This window comes from Neovison vison, chromosome 4, assembly GCF_020171115.1.
Source record: "Neovison vison isolate M4711 chromosome 4, ASM_NN_V1, whole genome shotgun sequence".
Taxonomy (NCBI): Eukaryota; Metazoa; Chordata; class Mammalia; order Carnivora; family Mustelidae; genus Neogale; species Neogale vison.
In genome coordinates, this window is record NC_058094.1 from 207182097 (window position 1) to 207188729 (window position 6633).

Here is a 6633-nt window from a genome sequence, read left to right on the forward strand (position 1 = left end):
CATAGGGAAGCTCTATTTTTAATTTCTTGAGGAATCTCCACACTGTTCTCCAAAGAGGCTGCACCAACTTGCATTCCCACCAACAGTGTAAGAGGGTTCCCCTTTCTCCACATCCTCTCCAACCCATGTTGTTTCCTGTTTTGTTAATTTTGGCCATTCTAACTGGTGTAAGCAGCACTGTTTTAACTACGGTGGGCATTCCCCCAAGAGGGTGCAGGACTGCCTTCTGCTGGTTTCCTCCTAGGACCCCCAACCATGAGTGGAGGAATCATCTATCCACTCCTGTTGTTCCTCCCAGCTAGCATACTTGTCCCAAATGAGTGAGGCCAGGGGACACCCAGCCTGTCTCATCTCCACTCCAGAGTTTCAGGAACTTGGAATAAAGAGATGAGAATTCATCCAGGCATCCTCACACCCTCATTTCTGCTTCACCCCTTCTAGTCCACCAGTCTGGGTAGACTTTATTTTTACTTCTGCCACAGTTCAGTGAATCTCTCTAGGGGATGTTTGGAACTCTGTGGAGGTATTAATGGTTGTTGCAATGATTGGCAGCTGTGACTAGTGTTTAGTTGGACAGGACAGAAGACACAGATGTCTCACAGTGCTTAGGGCTACCCTGTGCAACATCTTGCCAGACATTTTTTTTCATAGCAGCTTCATTGAGATAAAACTCACATACTATGAAATTCACCTAATTAAAGTATTACTCATTTTTTAGTATATTTTCAGAGTTGTGCAACTCTCCACCATCAATCTTAGAACAGTTCAGCCTCTGCTTTCGGCTCAGGTCATGATCCCAGGGTCCTGGGATCGAGGCCCGCATCGGGCTCTCTGCTCTGCAGGGAGCCTGCTTCCTCCTCTCTCTCTGCCTGCCTCTCTGCCTACTTGTGATCTCTGTCTGTCAAATAAATAAATAAAAATCTTTAATAAAAAAAAAAATCTTAGAACAGTTCATGACCTCCCCCCGCCCAGAAATCGTGTACACATTAGCAATGACTCCCCATTTCACCTCAACTTCTTATTCCAAGACAACCATAATTCTACTTTCTGTCTGTATGGAATTGCCTATTCTGAGTATTTTGTATAACTGGTTGTATATAATATTTGCTCCTTTGCGTTTGACTTCTTTCACTTAGTGAATGGTTTTAGGGTTCATTCACATATCAGTACTTCAATATTCTGATTGCCAAATACATTCCTTGTATGAATATACTATATTTTATTTATCCATTCATCAGTTGGTGAACACTTAGGTTGTTTCCACTTTGGACTATTATAAATAGTGCTGCTAGAACATTCTTGTACAAGCTTTTGTGTAGACATGTTTTTCATTTCTCTTGGGTACACGCCTATGAGTGTAGTTGCTGGGTCATGCGGTAACTCTATGTTTAACTTTTTACAGAAATGCAGACTATCCGTCACGGTATCTGCACTCTTTCACATTCTTGCCAGCGGTGGATGAAGGTTCCAGTTTCTCCGTATCCTTGCTAATCCTTGCTATTGTCTGTCTTTTTTACTATAATGATTCTAGTTCAAATGAAGTGCTCTCTCATGCTGGTTTCATCTGCATTTCCTGAGCAGCTAATGATGCTGAACATCTTTTCATGTGTTTATTGGCTCTTTGTATACCTTCTCTGGAGAACTACGCCTGATGATTTAATATCCCACTAGGCTTTCATAAAGGTAAAAAAAATGCTTATAATTATCTGAGCCTAGAATCTAATTCTAGTTCACATACACAGTTGAACTTTGAACTACTTAAGGGTTAAGGCTGGGCACCAACACTCGGTGCAGTTGAAAATCCACATATAGAACAGTCCATTAACACGTATCTTGTGTGTTCTGTGTATTCTATACTGTATTTTTACAATAAAGTAAGCTTGAGAACAAAAAGTATTATTGAGAAAATACATTGACAGTACTGTACTATAGTTATAAAAAAGAGTCTGCATATAAGTGGACCTGCCCACTTCAGACCCACGAAGTACTTTTGCATGATTCTTAATAGACCATGAATTCAAGAAATGCACATACCACGTAAATTGAGTGTGGCTTATACCTTGTTTTGTTTGGAAGTTTAGCAAGATCTGCCCATGACTTCGGAATACATCACCAGTGGCTGTGCCCTCACGGTGTACAAATTGTGGGTACAACGTGCTTTTCAAGATCAGTCTCTGTTTGTTGCTGGGACCTGCAAATATGTATCCAAGAGAGTTTGAGGCTCCTTTTAACAGATTTAGAAATACAGGGATCTCACTGAATGTTAATGATAAGGATTTTAAAAATATATATTTTGCATCATTTCTAACGTTTTTAATGTAGAACGCACTGTGATCTATGCTGTGAAAGTTACATATTAAAATTATGTAATTTGTAAGTCTATTGTTTTTTAATCTTACTTTGATTCTGTTCCCAGAAGCCTGTCAAACCACCCTCGTTTGATATGGTATTGTTTTCCAATCTGCCTTCTTCCTCTGCCTAAGAATACAGTATCCAAGGACTTATTATACACAAGATTGGATGCAGTGGGATTTTTTAGACAGAAGACCTGTGTTGTGTGCATGTGTGATACTTCATCACTGCCTATCTGTTATCACAATAAAGGGAATTATTTAAAATATATATATATATGGTATAACAAATAAAACCAAACTCATTTGTACAAATATCATATTTCCTCATTTTCTCCATTTCAACTACCTGTAATTTGTCTTGGCTGCTATCCACAGTTCAATTATAGTTATTTCCCTCTTTCTCTTATCATATACAAGTAAGTCTCATCTGATATTACATATCCTAATTCTGGTTTTTATTTCCATTTCCACTTGTACTTCTGCCCTTTCATTTCCTTGTATTTATTAGACAGAAGAACTTTTTTTTTACTTCTCTTAAATGCAAACTTTCTCATTTATAACAAGACTCATTATAACAAGACTCAAGCATCTGACCCCTTCATTATGTCTTCTAGTCTAGACATGTCTAGGCTAGAAAGACTTATTATTTTGTAATAAATTACTTTCTTTCTCCTTTATATTAGGCTTAGGTTATTATATTGATTTTTTTAATTCTATGTGGAGATAATTTATATTATCTATGACTTTCATTTCAGAGTAATAAAGAAAGCATTATAAAACATTGGTTATGGAAAGGGGTCATTGGATCTGAGAGGGTTGAGAACCACTGCTCCCTCATCCACCATGGGACAACAGCAAACTTCATGGCCTAGCTATTATATCACAGAAGGATGGGGTATCTTCTCTATACTATGGTAGGCTCTGTGATCTCAAATTACTAGGCTTAGTTCTTTACAGGCTACAGAAATTTTTTTTTTTAATATTTAATTTTTTTAAAAGATTTCATTTACTTATTTGACAGAGAGAGAGATCACAAGTAAGCAGAGAGGCAGTCAGAGAGAGGGGGAAGCAGGCTCCTTGCTGAGCAGAAAGCCTGATGGGGGGCTCGATCCCAGGACCCCGGGATCATGACCTGAGCTGAAGGCAGAGACTTAATCTACTGAGCCACCCAGGTGCCCCTAGCCTACCGAAATTTTGATAAACATCCCTAGCCCAAGCCTGGTTTCAAGATTAAAGAAGTCAGGTAACTTCCTTCTCATGCCCAGGCCAGTGAGCCTCAAGGCTCAGCTTCAAATGTGGAGGATGATGAACTCATGATTTAAAGGGCATCTTGGTTCTTTCCATAGTTTGGCCACAGTCGCCAAACTATGGAAAGAACCAAGATGCCCTTCAACGGATGAATGGATAAGGAAGATGTGGTCCATATACACTATGGAGTATTATGCCTCCATCAGAAAGGACGAATATCCAACTTTTGTAGCAACATGGACGGGACTGGAAGAGATTATGCTGAGTGAAATAAGTCAAGCAGAGAGAGTCAATTATCATATGGTTTCACTCATTTGTGGAGCATAACCAATAGCATGGAGGACAAGGGGCGTTAGAGAGGAGTAGGGAATTTGGGTAAATTGGAAGCGGAGGTGAACCATGAGAGACTATGGACTCTGAAAAACAGTCTGAGGGGTTTGAAGTGGCGGGGGGGTGGGTGGTTGGGCTACAAGGTGGTGGGTATTATAGAGGGCACGGCTTGCATGGAGCACTGGGTGTGGTGAAAAAATAATGAATACTGTTTTTCTGAAAATAAATAAATTGGGAAAAAAAATGGTCATCATCTCTAGCCATCAGGGAAATTCAAATCAAAACCACATTATACCAGTTAGAATAGCCAAAATTAGCAAGACAGGGAACAACTGTGTTGGAGAGGATGTGGAGAAAGGAGAACCTTCTTACACTGTTGGTGGGAATGCAAGTTGGTGCAGCCACTTTGAAGAACAGTGTGGAGATTCCTCAAGAAATTAAAAATAGAGCTTCCCTACGACGCTGCAATTGCACTACTGGGTATTTACCCCAAAGATACAGATGTAGTGAAGGGCCATCTGTACCCCAATGTTTATAGCAGCAATGGCCACGGTTGCCAAACTGTGGAAAGAACCAAGATGCCCTTCAACGGACGAATGGATAAGGAAGATGTGGTCCATATACACTATGGAGTATTATGCCTCCATCAGAAAGGATGAATACCCAACTTTTGTAGCAACATGGACAGGACTGGAAGAGATTATGCTGAGTGAAATAAGCAGAGAGAGTCAGTGATAACTGACTTCAAATGGTTTCACTTATTTGTGGAGCATAACAAATAACATGGAGGACATGGGGAGATGGAGAGGAGAAGGGAGTTGGGGGACACTGGAGGGGGAGATGAACGATGAGAGACTATGGACTCTGAAAACCAATCTGAGGGTTTTGAAGGGGCAGGGGGTGGGAGGTTGGGGGAGCCTGGTGGTGGGTTTTATGGAGGGCACGTATTGCATGGAGCACTGGGTGTGGTACATAAACAATGAATTCTGTTACACTAAAAAGAAATTAAAAAAGAATGCAAATGGTAATGAAAAAAAATAAATAAAGGCCAAATTAGAACATGGTATTTTAATGACTGCTAACTATCAATGTTTTAATCAGGGCAGAGGGTAACATAATCATGTTTGGGTTCTATAGATTCCAGCTGCTATCACAGATAATGGACAGTGAGAGGCTCATGTACTGACTGAAGAAAAACGTAACAGACTTTCTGGTTTTCTCTGAAATAGAGTGAAGACATGGCCAGTATTCCCGGTATGAGGTACCATTATATTCACCCTTTGTTCACTGAAAGTCATCTGGGACCTTAAGGGATTAACAGTCTAATAGTATAATTTACAAAGACAAGAGACACACAATTGGGCAATGGCTCAATGACCTTAAGAATCTAGTTCCTTTATTATTCTAATTGTTTGTATTGACCATCTCTAAGCAGCATGGTTTCTCAGCCATGGACTGGATCTCTACAGTTTCTAGCTAATAAAGAGAAACAGATCTTAGAAGGGGAGCCCAGTTGCTGCTTCGTGAGCTGGAAAATATGGAGACTTAATGCATTCTTGCTTTCTCAATCTGGATCATCCCATTTTATTTTAGTTTTCATCTATGATTTAATGAGGTTGAATTAGATCCAATATCATGACATGGCTTATAATTATCACAGGATGTTACAGCAACATGACTCGCATTGTCCATGCCAATTGTTTAATGAACATTGTACTGTTGACCCAGCCACCAATATGTTATGTTATGACATTCCAGATCAGAGAGGAGGAAAGAAATCGCCAACCACCTCACACTATTTTGGGGAGGAGGTAGGTATAAGCTGCTTGGGATGGAATACCTAACTCAAGATGGCCAAGAAAGAGATTCCTGAGAAGGATCAAAAAATCTTTTCATGGATAATATTCAATAAGAAAAAATACATCTATTCATATTGGTAATAAGCAAAGAGAAGAGCTGAGGATGGATTTCTTTGTCCCTTTCAGACAAAGGATTCTGTTATTCCTTAAGGATTATAACTAAGATTAAAATAAAAATGTAAGGTTTTTCAGGTCATTTGCTGGCAGACTACTTGATGGAAATTGCTAGTTGACTCTGTATACCTTAGTAATACATGCTTTCTGATGCTTTCTCCCTGTTTCACCAGTAATTCCGTAATAAAATGGAGAATCTTTATGAAAGAAGACTTCTTACCAAACAGATTCAGCAAGCCCTTTCCTTACCATATTGGTTTTCTAAGGCTGCCATACAAATGACCACTCATGGTGTGGCTTAAACAACAGAGATTTATTGTCTCGTTGTTCTGGAGGCTACAAGTACAAGATCAAGGTGCAGGCAGGACCTCACTCCCTCTGAAGGCATGAGGAAAGGACCTGTTCCAGGCCTCATTCCTAATGTCTGGTACTTCTTTGCCTTGTGAAGCTTCACAATCTTCACATGATGCTCTCCCCATGTGCGTGTCTCTGTCTCTGTATCCAAATATCCCCCTTTTTCTAAGGATACCAGTTATACTGAAGCAAGGATCTCCCCTCCTCCAGTATGACTTCATCTTAACCAATCAACTCTGCAACAACCCCATTTCCACATCAGGCCACATTCTGAAGTACTAGGGGTTAAGACCATAACATATACATTTGGAGGTGGAGGAGACACAATTCAACCCATAAGTTTACCCGTTTTCTTAAAGTAATAATGCTTTGAC